The 19,542-nt window shown below is 49.8% G+C and overlaps 1 long non-coding RNA gene across 1 annotated transcript in view; it reads right to left on the bottom strand.

Moving 5' to 3' along the window:
• The window catches only part of LOC139234959 (uncharacterized), a 131,567-nt gene extending 113,053 nt beyond the window's left edge, over positions 1–18,514 (bottom strand). Inside the window, exon 1 of the long non-coding RNA XR_011588374.1 lies at positions 17,969–18,514. This is a non-coding gene — a long non-coding RNA (uncharacterized lncRNA). The remainder of the gene's footprint in view (positions 1–17,968) is intronic.
• Between the last annotated feature and the right edge of the window lie 1,028 nt (positions 18,515–19,542).

The raw sequence follows: 19,542 nt of genomic DNA, 5'->3' as shown, positions 1-19,542 counted from the left end.
GGACATCACATGGCTCCGGTTGAGGTGGACTGTAGAATGTTTCAGTATAAGGGGTGTCGCACTTTTGTGAGGCGGACTGGTTGGGCTGGGTGCTCTTTGTCTTTCCGTCATTGTTCATAGGTTTCTATGTAATCTTTTGATCTGCTGACCAAGCGCCATGCAGCTCTTTGTCGGCCGGCTCGGACACAATGGGCCGGAATGGCCTCCTTCTGCGCTGTAAATGTCTATGTTTCTATGTTTCTATAAGAACATAAGAAATAGGAACAGGAGTGTGCCATATGGTCCCTCGAGCCTGCTCTGCCATTCAATAAGATGATGGCTGATCTGATCGTGGAATCAGCTCCACTTCCCTGCCCGCTCCCCATAACCCCTTATCCCCTTATCATTTAAGAAATTGTCTATTTTTGTCTTAAATTTATTCAATGTCCCAGCTTCCACAGCTCACTGAGGCAGCAAATTCTATAGATTTACAACCATCTGAGAAGAAATTTCTCATCATCTCTGTTTTAAATGAGCAGCCCCTTATTCTAAGATCATGTCCTCTAGTTCTAGTCTCCCCCATCAGTGGAAACATCCTCTCCGCATCCACCTTGTTAAGCCCCCTCAATCTTATATGTTTCGATGAGATTCCCTCTCATTCTTCTGATTTACAATGATTAGAGGCCCAACCTACTCAAACTTTCCTCAAAAGTCAAATCCACTCATCTCCGGAAACAACCTAATCAACCTTCTCTGAACTGCCTCCAAAGCAAGTATATCCTTTCATAAATATGGCAACCAAAACTGCATGCAATATTCCAGGTGTGGCCTCACCAATAACATGTATAGCTGTAGCAAGACTTCCCTGCTTTTATACCCCATCCCCTTTGTAATAAAGCCCAAGATTCCATTGGTCTTCCTGATCACTTGCTGAACCTGCATACGATCCTTTTGTGTTTCATGCACAAGTAACCCCGCTGTACTGCAGCACTTTGCAATCTTTCTCCATTTAAATAATAACTTGCTCTTTGGATTTTTTTCTGCCAAAGTGCATGACCTCGCACCTTCCAACATTATACTCCATCTGCCAAATTTTTTCTCACTCACTGAGCCTGACTATGTCCTTTTGCAGATATTTTGTGTCCTCCTCACACATTGGTTTTCCTCCCATCTTTGTATCGTCAGCAAACTTGACTACGTTACACTCAGTCCCTTCTTCCAAGTCGTTAATATAGATTGTAAATAGTTGGGGTCCCAGCACTGATCCCTAGTTACTGGTTGCCAGTCAGAGAATGAACCATTTATCCCAACTCTCTGATTTCTGTTATTTAGCCAATCCTCCATCCATGCTAATATATTACCCACAAACCTGGGAACTTTTATCTTGTGCAGTAACCTTGAATGGAGTGTGTAATGTATCCAGGTTTGCTGACGATACAAAGTTAGGTGGGACAGTAGCTGTGAGGAGAAAACAAAGCGTCTGCAAAGGGATATAGATAGACTATGTGAGTTGGCAGAAAGGTGGCAGATGGAGTATTATGTCGGGATATGTGAGCTTATTCACTTTTATAGGAACAATAATAAAACAGATTATTTTTTAAATGGTGAGAAACTTTTAAATGTTGATGTTCAGAGCGATTCGGTGTCCTTGTGCATGAGGCACAGAAAGCGAGCATGCAGGTTCAGCAAGCAATAAGGCAGGCAAGTGTCTAGATCTAGCGGGCACAATCTCAGGATAAGGGCTAGGCCATTTAAGACAGAGATGAGGAGGAAGTTCTCACTCAGAGCATTGGAATTCTCTGCCCCAGAGGGCCGTGGATGCGGAGTCTCTGAATATATTCAATGCTGACATAGATAGGTATTTGCAGTGATGGGGACTCAAGGGATATGGAGATTGAGCTGGAAAATGGAGTTGAGGTCGATGATCAGCCATCACATTGCTTGGTGGAATAGTCGCAAGTGGCCACTTGGCCTAATCCTGTTCCTATTGCTTATGTTCTTGTGTTCTTAACAAGCTCGAGGATCTGAATAGATCTCCTCCTGATCCTATGCAACCATGTCGAGGAACTGAACAACTGCCTCCTGTTGCTTTGTAACACTCTTGAGGGCTTTAACATCGTCATCCTGCTTCGATGTAATAGGCTTGAAGGATGAATTACATCCTCCTATTCCTACGCAACAGGCTCCAGCGACTGAATGGCATCCTGCTTTTTCTATGTAACAGGCTCGATGGGCTGAATGGATCGCCTCCTGTTCCGATGCAACCGTTTCGAGGAACTGAACAACTGCCTCCTGGGTTGAATATTGAGGGGTTGAATATCCTCATCCTGACCCTATGTAACATGCTCAAGGAATGAGTGGCCTCCTCTTGTTCCTAAATAAACGTTGAAGGGCTGAATGGCCTATTCCTCTTCCTGTGAGATAGGCTCGAGGGCTGAATAGCATAATCGTGTTCTTATGTAACAGGCTCGAATGGTTGAATGGTCACCAACTGTTCCTATGTAGCAAGCTCAAGGGGCTAAATGACGACCTTCTGTTGCTGTGTAACAGACATGGTGAACTGAATGGTCCTCCTCCTGTTCCGATGTAGCAGGCTCGCATTCCTTAATTGGCCAACTCCTATTCCTATACAACTGACTCTCGGGGCTTAGTGGCAACCTCCGCTTCTTGTGTATCAGGCTTGAGGGGCTGAATGGCCTCCTACTATTCTTTTGCAACAGTTTTGAGGGAGTTTTTGATCTCCTCGTTCCTTTGTCACAGGCTCGAGGGGCTGAATTGGCCTCCTCCTGTGTAAATGGATTGTCGGGCTGAATGGTATACTCCTGATCCTATGTAACAAGCTTGATGGACTGAATTGGCCTACTCATGTTCCTACGTAAAAGGACTGAAGGGCTGAATTGGCTGCCTCCTGTTCCGATGCAACAGTCCCGAGGGGCTGAATGGGCCTCCTCCTGTTCCTGTGCAACTGGCTCAAGTGACAAAGGCCAGTGCCTGTTCATATCTACCAGCTCGAGGGGTTGAATGGGCCACTTCCTGTTCCGATGTAACCGGCACGATGGGATGAATGACATCCTTCTGTTCCTGTGGGAAAAACTCGAGGGACTGAATAGCCTCTCCCTGTTCCTATGTAACAGACTTGAGGCAGTAATTGGCCTCCTCTTGTTGCATTGTAACAATCTTGAGGGGCTGAATTGCCGCCTCTTATTCCCATGTTACAACCTCGATGGGCTGAATGGCATTTTTCTGATCAGATGCACCAGGCTTGGTGGAAAATTTGCCTGCCCCTTTGCCTATGCAACAGGCTCTAGGGGCTCAATGGCCACCTGCTTTTCCTATGTAGCAGGCTTGCGAGGCTGAACGGCTTGCTTACTTTTTAACAGACTCCAGTGGTTGAATTTCCTCCATGTTACTATGTTACAGGCTCGAGGGGCTGAATGGCCAACTCTTGAGATATGTAATCAGCTTGAGTGGCTGAAAGTGCCGCCTCCGGTCCCTATGCAAAAGGGTCGAGGGGTTGAATGGCCCTCTCTGTTCTGCCTTGAAAGGCTGAATGGATCTCCCCTTGTTCCTACGCACCAGTCTCAAGGAGTTAAATTGCCTCTTCCTATTCCCATGTAACAGCCTCTAAAGGCTGAACGGCCTGTTCCTGTTCATATGTACCAGGTTCGAGGGGCTGAATGGTCCTCCTCTTCTGCCTATGTTCCAGACTCAAGGGATTGAATGGGCCTCCTCCTGTTCCTATGTAACAGACTTGAGGGGATGAATGGCCTGCTCCTGGTCCTATGCAACAGGCACAAGGGGCTGAATGGGCCTCCTACTGTTCCTATGCAACATTCTCGAGGGGTTAAATTGCTTCCTCCTATTTCCGTGTAACAGCCTCGAGGGGCTAAATGGCCTATTCCTGTCCATATGCAGCAGCCTCAAGGGAGAAATGGTTTACTCCGGTTCCTATGCCATTGTTCTAGGGGCTGAATAACCTCTTGTGCCCAAGTAACAGGTCTGAGGGGCTGAATGTGTCACCTCCTGTCCCTCTATAACTGGTTCGAGGGGCTGAATGGCCTAATTATGTTCCTATGCCAGTGGCACAAGAGTTGACTGTCCTCCTCCTGTTTCTTTGTAAAAGTCTCCAAGAGTGATTGTCCTGCTCCTCTTCCTATGTAACAGGCGCGAATGGACAGATTTGCCACCTCTTGTCTCCATGTAACTGCCTCGAGGGTCTGAAAAACCGGCTCCTATTCCTAATTTACAGGCTCGAGGGGATGAATGGCCCACTCTGTTCCTCTGTAGCAAGCTGGAGAATCTGAATGGCTTCCTCCTATGTCAATGTAACATGCTCGAGGGGCTGAATGGCCTCCTGCTGTTCCGATGTAACAGGTGCGAAGGGCTAAATGGCCTCCTCCTGTTGCTATGTAACATGCTCGAGGGGTTTAATGGACTGCCTCCTTTTCCTATGCATCAGTCTCAAGGGTTGAATGGCCTCCTCCTGTTCCTATGTAACAGCCTCGAGGCGCTGAATGCCCTCCTCTTTTGCCGATGATATAGGCTCAAGGGACTTAATGTTCTCCTCCTATTCCTATGTAAAAGACTCAAGGGATTGAATAGTCCTCCTCCTGTTCCTATGCAATAGTTTCAATGGGATAGTTGGGCTCTTTCTCTTCCTGTGTAACTGGCTCGGGGGCTCAATAGTCCTCCTCCTGTTCCTAAGCAATAGTTTCAATGGTATAGTTGGGCTCTTTCTCTTCCTATGTAACTGGCTCGGGGGGCTAAATGGGCCTCCTCCTGTTCCTCTGCACCAGTCCCGAGGAGTTAAAGCGCCTCCTCCTATTCTCATTTAACAGCCTCTAAGGGCTGAATGGCCTGTTCCTGTTCATATGTAGCAGGTTCGAGGGGGGAAATGGCTTACTCCTGTCCTATGCCATAGTTTGTAAGGGCGAAATAACCTAGTGTGCCTATGTAACAGGCTTAACGAGCTGAATGGGTCACCTCCTGTTCTTATGCAACCGGCTCAAGGGACTGAACAACCACTTCTATTTTCTTTGTAACAGTCTCGATGGGTTGACTGTCCTCCTGTTCCTATGTAATGGGCTCAAGGGGTTGAACGGGCCTCCTGCTGTCCCACGTAACAGGCTGGAGGGACTGAATGGTCACCAGCTCTTCCTATGTAGCAAGCTTAAGGAGCTAAATGACCTCCTCCTGTTCCTTTACAACTAACTCTGGAGGCTAAATGGCCACATCCGCTTCCTGTGTCACAGTTTTGTGGGGCTGAATGGCCGACTCTCGTTCCTATTTCATTGACTCGATAGGATGAATTGCCACCTCCTGTTCTGTGGGACAGGCTCGAAGGCCTGAATTGATTTCTCCTATTCCTATGGAACAGACCTGAGGCGCTGATTGGTCTCCTCTTGTTCCATTGCAACAGACTCGAGAGGTTAAATTGCCTCCTCCTATTACCGTATAAAAGCCTCGGGGGCTAAATGGCCTGTTCATGTTCCTATATAACAGGCTCTATGGGCTGAATGTGCTTACACTGTTCCTTTGTAACTGTCTCGATAGGCTGGAGGCCATTCTCCTTTTCTTATGTAACAGGTTCGAGTGTTCCTCTAACAGTCTTGATCGGCTGAATTGCCTCCTCTTGTTCCCATGTAACAATCTCGAGGGGCTGAATGACCTGTTTGTGTTATAATGTGGCAGGCATTGTGGGGGGGCAGGGGCATGGCCTACTCCTTTTTCAATGCAACAGGCTCGAGGTGCTGAGTGGCCTCCTGTGCCTCCAACTGGCTCTAGGAACCGAAAAACCATCTCCTGTTCCTATGTAACACACTCGAGTGGCTGAATGTTCTCTTTCTGTTCCTATACAACAGGTTCGAGGGTCTGAGTGGCCTTCCCTTGTTCCTGTGTAAAAGGCTCAAAAGACTAAATGTCCTCCTCCTGTTCCTATGTAACAGCCTCGAGGGTTTGATTGAGCCTCCTCCTGCCCTATTTTACAAACTCAAGGGGCTAAGTGACCTCCTTCTGTTGCTATGTAACAGGCTCAATGAGCTGAATGGTCCACCTCCTCAACAGGCTCGAGATGTTTAAATCACCAACTGCTGTTGCTATACAACTGAGTCTGGAAGCTTAGTGGACTCCTCCACTTCTTGTGTAACAGTTTCGAGGAGCTGAATGGCCTACTCCTGTTCCTATGTAACAGGCTCGATGGGCTGAATCACCTCCTCTTGTTCCTTTCTAACAGTCTCAGTAGACTGGAAGCCTTTCTCATTTTCCTATGTAATAGGTTCGAGGGGCTGAATGGCCTCCTCCTTTTCCTCTGTCACAGTCTTCATTATCTGACTTGTCACCTCTTGTTACCATATAACAACCTCGAAGGGCAGAATGGCTGTTTTCTCTTCTTATTTATCAGGCTCAGGGTGTGAACTGGCCGAATAATGATTGGCTGAATGGCCGTCTCCTCTTCCTATGCAACCGGCTCGAGCGAGCTATACAAACCGCCTCCTGTTCCTGTGTAACAATCTCAGAGCTGAATTTCCTCTTCCTTTTCCTATGCAACAGGTTTGAGGGTCTGAGTGGTCTCCTCCTATTCCAAAAGGCTCGAGGGATTGAATTGCCTCCTCCCCGTAATGCCCTGTAACAGCCAATGTCCTGTTCCTGTTCCTATGTAGCAGTTTCAAAACTATAAATGACTTTCTCCTGTTCCTATGCAACTAGCCTGATTGAATTGGCCTCCTCCTGCCCTATGTAAAGGTCTGGATGGGTTGAATAGGCCTCCTCCAGCCTGATGTTACAGGCTCATGGGGCAGAATAGATTACCTCCTGTTCCTTTGCAACAGGCTCAAGGGGCTGAATGTCCACTACCTGTTCCTCAGAGCAAAATTCATGGGCCTCATCCTGTTTCTACATAACCGGCTCGCAGGGCTGAATGGCTTCCTGCTGTTCCTATGAAACACATTCGAGGGTCTGAATGGCCTATTGCTGTTCCGATGTAACTGTCTTGAAGGGCTGAATCGTCTCCTCCAGTTCCTGTGCAATAATCGCGAGGTGCTGACTGGCCTTCCCCTGTTCCTATGTAACAGCCTTCAGAGGATTATTGGACCTATTCCTGTTCCTATACAACTGACCCATGGCCAACACATGTTCCTATGTAACAGATGCTTGATCCAACGTAGCAGGCTTGTGGTGGCTGAATGGACCTCCTCCTGTTCCAATGCAGTAGGCCAAGGGACGGAATAGCCTATTCCTGTTCCTATGTAACAACATCGAGGGGCTGAATGGCCTCCTCCTGTTCCTATGTAACTGTCTCAAGGGATGAAATTTCCTCCTCCTGTTCCTATTCAGAAAAGAGAGGGGTGATACAGATTTTGCAATTTGGGAGGAGGAATGTGAAATATTAGATGAAATAAACATAGTGAGAGAGGAAGTATTAAGGGGTTAGCATCTATGAATGTGGTTAAATCCCCATTCTGGATGGAATATATCCTAGGCTGTTAAGAAAAGCAAGAGAGGAAATAGCAGAAGCTCTGACCATCATTTTCCAATCTGCTCTGGCTACAGGTGTGGTGCTGGAGGATTGCTAACATTGTACTATTGTTTAAAAAGGGAGAAAGGGATAGACCAAGTAATTACAGGCCAGTCAGCCTAACCTCGGTGGTGGGAAAATTATTGGAAAAAATTCTGAGTCACAGGATAAATCTTCATTTATAAAGACATGGATTAATCAAGGACAGTGAGCATGGATTTGTTAAGGGAAGGTTTTGTCTGACTAACTTGATTTCATTTTTTGAGGAAGGAACAAGGAGGTTTGATGAGGGTAATGCAGTTGATGTAGTGTATACGGATATTAGCAACGTTTTTGATATGGTCCGCATCGCAGGCTGGTCACGAATGTAAAAGCCCTTGGGTTCCAAGGCAAATTGGTAACTTGGATCCAAAATTGAATCAGAGGCAGGAAGCAAGAGGTAATGGTCAAGGTGTGTTTTTTGACTTTTTAATGCTACATATCAATGATTTAGACTTGAATGTAGGGAGTATGATTAAGAAGTTTGCAGATGATACAAAAAATGGCTGCGTGGTTGAAGAAGAAAGCTGTAGACTGCAGGAAGACTGGTCAGGTGGGCAAAACAGTGACAAATGGAATTTAATCGGAGAAGTGAGAGGTAATGCATTTGGGGAGAGCTAATAAGGCAAGGGAAAACACAATAAATGGTAGGACACTGAGGTGTAGAGGAACAATGTGACCATGGAGTGCATGTTCACAGATCCTTGAAGGTACCATGACAGATAGGTAATGTGGTTAAGAAGGCATACGGGATACTTGCCTTTATTAGCTGAGGAGTAGAATATACGAGCAGGGAGGTTATGCTGGAAATGTATCAAACACTAGTTAGGCCACCATAGAGTGCTGCTTACAGTTCTGCTCAACACGTTACAGAAAGATGTGATTGCACGAGAGAGGGTACAGAGGAGAATTACGAGGATGTTACCTGGACCGGAGAATTTTAGCTATGAGGAAAGATTGGATAGGCTTTGCTTTGTTTTCTTTGGAATAGAGGAGGGTGAGGGGTGACCGAATTGAGATGCATAAAATTATGAGGGGCCTCGATAGAGTGGATAGAAAAGATCTATTTCCCTTAGCAGTGGGGTCAACAAACAGGGGACATAGATTTAAAGTAATTGTAGGGGGTATAGAGGGGATCTGATGGGAAATTGTTTCACCCAGAGGGCGGTGTCGGGTTTGGAACTCACAACCTGAAAGGGTGGTAGAGGTAGAAAAATGCACCACATTTAAAAAGTACTTCAATGTGCATCTGAAGCAACGTAACCTACAATGCTATGGACCAAGAGCTGGAAAGTGGGATGAGGCTGGATAGCTCTTTGTTTCCTGGCACGGACACTATTATGTACTTCACCCCTTGTAACCTGCATCACACCTGACCATCAGAGGGCCCAACTGTTGGAGTCCCAAGAGATCCCAGCATCCCTTGGGAGCATAGTATATAAGCAGGCCACCCACAAGGTACCTGCACTCTGGAACCTTAATAAAGAAGCTAAGGTCACACTTGCTCATTGCATACAGTACACAGGCTCACCATTTATTATGAGTGTAACAATTGGCGACGAATTAACAAACAACCGCGCAAAAATGCAAAGAACAGACGGCATTCTGGAGAAGTTCTCAGAAGGGGACGATTGGGAGGCCTTCGTAGAGAGACTCGACCAATACTTTGTGGCCAATGAGCTCGAAGGGGATGAGAACTCCACCAAATGAAGGGCGATCCTCCTAACTGTCTGCGGGGCAACAACCTATGGCCTTATGAAGAATCTCCTGGCTCCGGCAAAACCAACAGAGAAATCCTATGAAAAATTGTGTTCGCTGGTCTGGGAGCACCTAAATCCTAAGGAAAGTGTTTTGGTGGCGAGATATCAATTCTACACGTCAACGATCGGAGGGCTAGGAAGTGGCGAGCTATGTCGCAGAACTAATGCGCCTCGCAGGACATTGTGAGTTTGAGGGATTCTTAGAACAAATGCTCAGAGAACGCGCCACGACCACAGAAAGTGATGGAACTGTGGTCGTTCCTGGGACTCCTTAATTTTTGATCATTTCCTACCTGGGTTAAGCACCCTGCTAGAACCCCAAAATGAGCTACTGCACAAGGGAGACGACTGGGTATGGGGGAATTCACAAGAGGCTTCCTGTAAGAAAGCCAGAAATTTATTGTGTTCTAACAAACTGCTTGTCCTGTAAAACCCATTTAATCGATTAGTGTTACCTTGTGATGTGTCGTCATACATGGTTCGGTGTGTGTTACAACAGTCCAATGAATTGGGGATTTTGCAACTGGTTGTGTATGCATCCAGGAGTTTGTCCAAGGCCGAAAGGGCCTACAGTATGGTTGAAAAAGAGGCTCTGGCGTGCGTTTACGGGGTAAAAAAAATGCACTAGTACTTATTTAGCCTCAAGTTCAGGCTTGAAACTGACCACAAAGCCGTTCATATCGCTATTCTCGGCAAGCAAAGGGATTAAGACCAATGCCTCTGCCCACTTCCAAAGATGGGTGTTCATGCTGTTGGCATACAGCTATGTAATCTGCCACAGACCGGGCACAGATAACTGCACAGATGCTCTCAGTCGGGTACCATTGCCCATCACCGGGTTGGAAATGACACATCCAGTGGAGTGCTCATGGTCATGGAGGCATTTGAGAATGAGAAGTCGCCCATTATGGCCCACCAGATCAGGACCTGTACCAGCCAGGATCCTTCACTGTCCTTGGTTAAAAAAAACTGTGTCCTCCATGGGAGTTGGTCCAGTGTCACAGTGGAGATGCAGGAAGCGATTAAGCCGTTCAACAGACGCAAAGATGAGTAGTGCATGCAGGCGGATTGTCTTTTGTGGGGCAATCGCGTGGTCTTTCCTAAGAAAGCCAGAGACACATTTATTTGCGAACTGCACAACACCCAACCAGGCATCGTAATGATGAAAGCCATAGCCAGGTCTCACATATGGTGGCCTGGCATCGACTCAGATTTAGAGTCATGCATGCACCAATGCAACACTTGCTCTCAGTTGAGCAATGCATCCAGAGAGGCACCGCTAAGTTTGTAGTCATAGCCATCCAAACTGTGGTCGAGGATCCATGTAGGCTATGCAGGCCCATTCCTAGGCATTCCTAGGTTGTTATGGACACTTACTCAAAATGGATTGAATATGCAATAATGTCTGTAAGCACATCCACGGCCACCATTGAAATCCTATGAGCCATGTTTGCCACGCACGGCTTGCCTAATGTCCTAGTCAGCGACAATGGGCCGTGCTTCACCAGTGCTGAATTCAAGGAATTCTTGACCCTCAATGGGGTCAAACACGTTGCAGGATCAAACTGCCCCGCATCCAACGGCCAGGTGGAACGTGCAGTTCAGACCATCAAGCAAAGCCTGAAACATGTGTCGGAAGGCTCCCTCCCGAGTGCTGCTCAGCTACTGCACCAGACCCCACTCACTCACTGCGATTCCCCCAGCTAAGCTGCTCGTGAAAAGGGCGCTTTAAAAAAGGCTCTCTCTTGACCACCCTGATCTCCATGATCACACGGAGGGCAAGCGGCATCAACAAAGTGTGCACCATGACCGCGCAAATTTGTCACGTGATATTGAGATCAATGATCCTGTGTTTGTGCTCAATTATGGACATGGTCCCAAATGGCTCACTGGCATGGTCACAGCCAAAGAGGGGAGTTGGGTGTTTCAGGTCAAACTGACCAATAGACAAACGCACAGAAAACATTTGGACCAAATCAAATTGCGATTCACCAACAGCTATGATCAACCCGAAGAGGACATCATCAACTTTGACCTTCCAACACGCACACAAGTGGCAACTGACATCATAGTTGACCACGAAAGCATCTGTTTGGAGGGGGACCCCCATCCGCTGCCGCTTCCTGACCCAGCATCCGGGGGGAGCCAGGGGGGAATCCTCTGCTGACGATTCTGTGGGTGGGATCGTGACAGAGGTGGGGCCGGATGGTGCGGCCGGACCGTTTGCCGTAGCCCGTGTATTCGACAGGCTGGCTGCTGGCAGCGATTCCCCAGTGGGGGACGGGAACTCGGTGGAGTGCGCGGGAGAAGATCAGGAATCTATCACCAGTGAGGTGGTGGATCTCCTCATACCCGCCGCTGAGTCCCCCCTCATTCCTTCCAAGGAACTCCGGGACTTTTTGGCGCAATGCCAGGGTCGCAGCAATAGAGCCCATTTGGCCCAGGACAAATGGTCCGAGCTGGCGCTGCTCATCAGGTCCGTCCGCGCCGCCATCAAAACCATGGGTGCGGACAGTACCCGAACAAAACCAGAAACTCTTGAGCTGCACTGGCTCAGAACGTTCCTCGCTGGGCTGCTGAGGGAGTGAAGGTCGTCAAACAATGTTCCCCCATTCCCCCCCCCCCCCCCCCCCCACTGTAGATTAAGTTACAGGTTGCACTATGCTTTTGTCATGAAGAAAACCATAGCCAGCCTCAACATCAATGGCAGCAGAGAGGCACGCCATAGATTTAATAATTTTTCGCTCCTACTGGAGGGGGAATATGTGGTGTGCTTCCTGCAAGAAACCCACACCGTTCCGGGAGACGAGGCCATATGGTTCCTGGAATGGCAAGGAGAGGTCCGCTTGAGCCACCTCACCGCCACTTCTTGTGGGGTGGCTATCTTGCTGGCCCACATTTTCAGCCGGAGATCTTGGGGGTCGAGGAGCATGTGCCAGGCCGCTTGCTCCATGTCACGGTTCACCTGGGGGACGTGCTGCTCCATTTAGTGAACGTGTGTGCCCCACAGCCCGACCCGCAACAAGTGCGCTTCTTTGAAGATGTATCCACTCTTCGTGGCTCCGTTGGCGACTCCATTGTCGTCGCTGGGAGAAGGCAGGGTGGATTTTAGCTGCATCCTCGAGGCAAGGAACCGCTCCGGTGCCCCGCAGAGCATGATGGCAATGGAGAAGTTGTTGGACCTGGTCGGATCCTTCGACTTGGTGCATGTCTGGCAAAATCTCCATCCCGGCTCCAGCGCCTTTACTTGAGTGAGGCTTGGAAGCGGATGGTCGAGAATTGACTGTCTTTATGTATCTCGGGCATATGTCTCCTGTGTTCTGGTGGCCTCCATGCGGCCGGCGCGGTGCTCGGACCACCAGCTGGAGTGGGCAGAGCTTGCTTCACTCCGCACGTGGGTGGGATTTGCGTACTGGCACTTTAACAACCTGCTGCTGGAGGACGAGCGGTTCCAGGATTCGTTCCCGTGCTTCTGAGCCAACTAGAGAAGGAAGCAGGGGGGCTTCCCCTCTTGAAGTTATGGTGGGACATGGGCAAGGCTCACGTCCGTCTCTTCTGTCAAGTATACGAGAAGGGGTCAACCAAGAGGCGGGAGGCCAGGGTCCTGGAGAAGGAGGCGCTTGACCTGGAAGCCCGGCTGGGTCAAGTCGTCAAGGACCCAGCCCTGTGGACAGTGTACGAAGTGAAGGCGGCCGTACCAAAGGACCTGCAGCTTGTCGGGACCTGAGGCGCGTTCGTGAGGTCACGGATGTGGTTCCTTCAGGACCTGGACCGCGGCTCCCCTTCTTCTACTCGCTGGAAAAAAGACAGGGGTGTCCGTAAGCAGCTCTTGACGCTGCTGGCCAACGACAGATCCGTGGTCTCAGATCCGGAGGGCATCCGTAACAGGGCCCGAGACTATTCCGGGGCTCTGTTCTCTCTGGGTCCATCCAGCGAGGAAGCACGTAGATTGTTGTGGGAGGACCTGCTGAAGGTCGGCCCGGAGGGCGTCAAAAATCTGGATGCTCCGCTAAGCCTGGCGGAGCTGACCGGTGCCCTCAACCAGCTCTTGAGGGGAAAGTCCCCGGGGCTGGATGGGCTGACCGTGGAGTTCCACAGGGCGTTCTGGTGACTACGCGCGGGTCCTGTGGGAAAGTCTGGCGACCGGGGAGATGCCCCTCTCTTGGCGCAGGGCAGTCATCGTCCTGCTGCCTAAGAAGGGTGATCTCCACCTACTTAAAAACTGACGCTCGGTCTCCCTCCTCAGCACGGATTACAACATTTTTGCCAAGGTGATGTCTGCTCTCTCTGGCGCCGTGCTGCTCCACATGATCCACCCTGACCAGTCCGAAACGGTCCCGGGTCAGACAATCCATGACAACATCCCTCTGATCCGGGACCTGGTGCATCATTTTCAGGAGTCTGGTCTGTCAGTCGCCTTCCTTTCCATAGAGCAGGAGAAGGCGTTCGACAGGGTGGATCATGAATATCTGTTCGGAACTCTGCGCGCTTTTGGGTTCCGGATGCATTTACTCGCCAGAATCCGATTTTTGTACGCCGCCACAGAGTGTCTGATTAAGGTTAACAGGTCTTTGACGGCGCCTCTTCGTTCTGGGTGGGGGGTGCGCCAGGGATGCCCCATCTCATGCCATTTGTGTGGAGCCTTTCATGCGCCTCTTGAAGAGGTTTATGAGAATGGCTCTGCAAGGGGCAGTCATGGAGATCGTCCTCTCGGTTTATGCCGATGACGTGCTCTTCATGGTCGAGGATCCCATTGACCTGCGGAGGATGCGTGAGTACCAGGAGATTTACTCGGCTGCATCCTCCGCCAGGATCAACTGGGAGAAATGTTCCGGACTCCTGTTGCGTCAGTGGCGGGTGGACCCCCTGGCGGAGGAGCACAGGCCTTTTGTCTGGAGCACAACACATCTCCTCTATCTGGGAGTCTACCAGCCCAGACGAGGGAGCCTGGCCGGCGAACTGGCAGGAGCTGGAGGCCAAAGTCGCCGCTCGCCTAGGGCGCTGAACAGGACTACTCCGAGTGCTGTCCTACAGGGGTTGAGCACTAGCCATAAACCAGCTGGTGGCCGCTATGCTGTGGTACCGGCTGGCCACTTTGATTCCTCCCCCCTGCGTTTGTCGCCAAGATACAGAAGAAGCTGGAGGACTTTTTCTGGAACAAGAACAACTGGGTCTCTGCTACAGTTTTGAGTCTCCCGCTTAGGGAGGGCAGTCAGATATTTTGTGTGTGTCAGCACCCAGATTGCAACTTTCCATCTTCAGATCCTGCAGAGATGCCTCTACATCGAGCCCCCTTCTAGGTGGTGTGCGCTGACGACGTATTTCTTCTCCTAGCAGTACAGCCTCAATTATGACACGCAGCTCCTGTTTGCAAGCCTGGGGAGCCTCAGGACCGCCGTGCAGGGGCTGCCTGTCTTTTACCAGGAATTCATCAGGGTCTGGAACAGAGTCGCCACAAAGCGCAGCTCTCCCCCGTCTGGATTGGCAGCTGCACTACAGGAGCCGCAACTCAGGAATCCGTACCTCCATGACCGTGGTTTTGGGTGGCTGGTGAGGTGACCAGGGTCAGGGATCTGCTCAACGGCGGAGGAGCGGGCTGATGGAGCCAGACGTGCTGGCATGGCGCCTAAACTGGTCCGGCGAGCGGCCAATGCCATCGAATCGTTAAAAACAGCACTGGGCCGTGTTGAGGAGGCTCAAGCTTGTGGGGAGCTTCCGTCCGAACTGACCCCCGTCCGGACCGAATTCCTCATCGGCGCCAAGCCCCGAAACCTCCCTCGGGAGCCGGCGCCTCACAACTTGAGCCTCCTTGGGGAAATCCCCTCCGTGTCTTTCAGTTCTGCGCGGAGGGGTTTCCTGTATGGGCTGCTCTTGCACACTCTCCACCTTGCCATCCTCGTCTGCTGTCCGGACATGCCATGGCGCACCATTTTATCATCCGGAGGAGGCGGGGGTTCCCAATGTAGTGCACTCTATGCGGGAGTCTTCCCTCTATTTATTGAGGACTTGGCCTGGAGGGTGTTGCACGGAGCAGTCCCGTGCAAAAAGTTTTTAAGTCGGGTCACAGGCTCCCAGGCCGGCTGCAATTTCTGTGGTCTGGAAGTGTCCATGTTCCATGTTTTTATTGAATGTGCGAGGTTGCAGCCTCTATTCCACTATTTAAAGGAGCTGCTCCTCAAATTTTGTGAGCACTTCAGTCCCACACTACTGATCTTTGGGCACCATGTCCGGAGGGGATCGGGCAGGTTGGAAGGCCTCCTCGTAGGACTGCTCCTGGGCATGGCCAAGGCGGCTATCAGCCGATCCAGGCAGTGGGTGGCCGAGGAGGTCGTTCAGCCCAAATGCCTACCTCTGTTCCGCCGTTACATCCGAGCCAAGGTAGTGTCCCTGGAGATGGAGCACGCAGTGTCCACCGGTAAACTCGCGGCCTTCCGCGAGAGGTAGTCCGTCGGAGGGACCGGATTGCATCATCACCCCCAGCAAACAAATTTTAATTTGATCATTTAAGTTTAAAATTTAATTTGTTTAATTTGCCAGTTTTAGTGCCCCCCCTCCCTTTTAGCCGGGGGGCACTTGTATAATTTTTGTTTTTTGCGCCCTAAAACGACCCCCGCCCAAAAAAAAGTGCACTGGGATAAAGAATTATTTTGGAGTGTGAGCCCCCTTGTAGGGGGCATTTGTTTAAAGTACACAACTATAATAGTTGAACTGGTAATGTGTAGTGTGATTGTTAAATCTTTTGCTCGTAAACCAAATGTTGTGAATAGCAATGTGTTGCTATTAAATTACCGTACAAAGGCCTTTGACACTGTCAACCGCGAGGGTCTATAGAGCGTCCTCCTCCATTTCAGATGCCCCCTAAAGTACATCACCATCCTCCGCCTGCTCGACGGCAACATACAGGCCATGATGCTTACCAATGGATCCATCACAGACCTAATCCACGTCCGGACTGGGGTCAAGCAGGTCTGCGTCATCGCCCCAACCCTCTTCTCAATCTTCCTCGCTGCCATGCTCCACCTCACAGTCGACAAGCTCCCTGCTGGAATGGAACTAAACTACAGAACCAGGCGGAACCTGTTCCAACTTCGCCGTCTCCAGGCCAGATCCAAGACCACCCCAACCTCTGTCGTCAAGCTGCAGTACGCGGACGATGCCTGTGTCTGCGCACACACACAGACTGAACTCCAGGACATAGTCGATGTATTTACTGATGTGCATAGCATTGCCCTCCAGACATCAAGATGCATGGCACGGCCCTGGACAACGTGGACCACTTCCCTTATCTCGGGAGCCTCCTTTTAAAAAGAGTAGGCATTGACGACGAGATCCAACACCGCCTCCAATGCGCCAGTGCAGCCTTCGGCCGCCTGAGGTAAAGAATGTTTGAAAACCAGGCCCTCAAAACTGTCACCAAGCTCATGGTCTACAGGGCTGTAGTAATACCAGCCCTCCTGTATGGCTCAGAAACATGGACCATGTACAGCAGACACCTCAAGTCGCTGAAGAAATACCACCAAAGATATCCCCACAAAAACCTACAAATCTCCTGGGAGGACAGATGCACCAATGTCAACATCCTCGTCGAGGCCAACATCCCCAGCATTGAAGCACTGACCACACTTGTTCGGCTCCGCTGGACAGGCCACATAGTTTGCATGCCAGACACGAGACTACCAAAGCAAACGCTGTATTCGGAGCTCCTTCATGGAAAAAGAGGCAAATGTGGGCAGCAGAAACATTACAAGGACACCCACAAAGCCTCTCTGATAAATTGCAACATCCCCACTGACAGTTGGGAGTCCCTGGCCAAAGACCGCCCTAAGTGGAGGAAGTGCATCCGGGAGGGCGCTGAGTTCCTCGAGTGTTGTCGGCGAGAGCATGCAGAAATCAAGTGCAGGCAGCAGAAAGAGCGTGCTGCAAACCAGTCCCACCCACCCCTTCCCTCAATGACTATTTGCTCCACCTGTGACAGAGACTGTGGTTCTCGTATTGGCATGTACAGCCACCTAAGAACTCATATTAAGAGTGGAAGCAAGTTTTCCTCGATTCCGGGGGACTGCCTATGATGATGAGGTTGCTATGAATTCTTAAGCAAAGAACCAATACATTACACAAGGAGAGTCATTCAACAGGATTCAGGCAATAAATGCGTTGCATACCAACAAACGAACATGTGCTTTGAAGTCGGTGCCTGGCCACAAGATAACTGAGGCACAAAAATGTGGCACCACTGAACTTTAATATCAGATAGGAACGTTCATTCTGATTGTTGCACCTTTTGATGCTGCGAAAGATTGCAAGAAGCTTTACGTTAAGTATAATGCTACATTTATTAACACAAGGATAAAACTGCTCAGACTGTTATATATAAATATATCTATATGAAACATCTTAATTCTTTGCACAATTCGTGTCTCCAAAACGTTACCTCCTGTTGTCACATTTTTCCCCAATTGTGCAAATTCCTGTGTCCACATTTATAATTCAAATGTCCTTTTGTAAACATGTCACGCTGTATTATACATAGATTATACCCAGGATATACGGCACCCAAACAGGTCATTCGGCCGAACCAGTCCATGCCGGTGTTTATGCTCCACTTGAGCCTCCTCCCATTTTTCCTCATCTAAATCTATCAGCATAACCTTCTATTGCTTCTCCCTCGTTTGCTTACCTAGCCTCCTTTAAATGCATTGATATCATTTGCTTCAATCACTTCCCGTCATAGCGAGTTCCACAATCTCGCGACTCTTTCGGTGAAGAAAATTCTTCTAAATTCCCGATTGAATTGCTTGCTGACTATTTTATATTGATGGCCATTAGTTATGCTCTTTGCCACAAGTGGAAACATTCTCTCTGTGTCCACTCCATCGAAACCATTCATAATTTTAAAGACCTTTTATTAGGTGACCCTTCAGCTTTCTTTTTTCACATTATAACAGTGACTATGCTCCAAAAGTACTTCATTGGCTTTAAAGCACTTTGTGAGGTCCGGTGGTCGTGAAAGGCGCTATATAACTGCAAGTCTTTCTTTTCAAGAGAAAAGAGACCCAGCCAGTTCACCCTTTGCTGAGGGGGGACTCCTCCCCTTTCTGGGATCATCCTTGTAAATCTGTAATTACAGCCTCCGAGTGTGGCAGTTTTGCATCTCCCAGGAAACCTTACGGCTGTTGCTGGTCCGATGGAGGCGAGGGGGAAGGTGGAGGTGGAGGGGCTTGTGTTGTTCACACACGGGCCGGAGGGGGGCGGGGCTTGTGTTGTTTACACATGGGCCGGCGGGGGGCGGGGCTTGTGTTGTTCACACGCGGGGGGCGGGGCTTGTGTTGTTTACACACAGGGACGGGGGGAGCGGCTTGTGTTGTTCACACATGGGCCGGCGGGGGGCGGGGCTTGTGTTGTTCACACACAGGGCGGGAGAAATCCCCCCCTCCCTTCAGTCTGAGGGCCGGGCTGGGCCGGGCTGTGAGGCCGCCCCCACCCCGCCCTGTCCCATCGCTCGGACACACGGAGAGCGGGCGAACAGGGCAACTGTGGAAGGGCCGCCAGTGTCGCTGCAACAGCAGGTGTGGCCGGAGAGAATGGAGAACCGCGGGGTCAGTCTCCTCCTTCCCCCCCAAACCCCATCGCTGGCTCTAGCCACAGGGAAGGTCAGGCTCGGGTCAGAGGCCAGAGTGCGACCGACCGAGCCAAGCTGACCCCGAGCCCAGCACCACATTGTCTGCTCGCTGACTGTGTCAATGCAAGTGTGTGTGTGTGTGTGAGAGCTTCAGCAGCATTTGAGTGTGTGAGAAAATGTGAGGTTAGTGTGTGTGTGGGAGAGACTAAGAGAATGAGAATGTGAATGAATGTGAGAGAACAGTAGTGAGTGAATGGATGGGTGTGTGACAGTGCGAGAAGGAGAGTGAGTAGTGGGTGGTAAGTTTGTGAATGAGATTGTGTGTGTGAAAGACTGGGGACAGTGAGAGTGTGTGTTTGTGAGTGCCTCTCCCTATCTCTGTAATCTCCTTCAGCCTCACAACCCCCGAGATGTCTGCGCTCCTCAAGCTCTGCCCTCTTGACCATCCCTGATTATAATCGCTCAACCATCGGTGGCTGTGCCTTCTGTTCCCTGGGTACTAACTCCAGAATAACCTCCCTAAACCTCACTACCTCTCTTTCATCCTTTAAAACACTTCTTAAAACCTATCTCTTTGGTTGAATTGTTGGTCATCTGCCGTAATTTCTTCTGACATGGCTCGGTGTCAAATT

The sequence above is a fragment of the Pristiophorus japonicus genome, chromosome 22, assembly GCF_044704955.1.
Source record: "Pristiophorus japonicus isolate sPriJap1 chromosome 22, sPriJap1.hap1, whole genome shotgun sequence".
Lineage (NCBI taxonomy): Eukaryota > Metazoa > Chordata > Chondrichthyes > Pristiophoridae > Pristiophorus > Pristiophorus japonicus.
The sequence above is the reverse complement of the archived record's forward strand: the minus strand, read 5'-3'. Positions and strand labels throughout refer to the sequence as shown.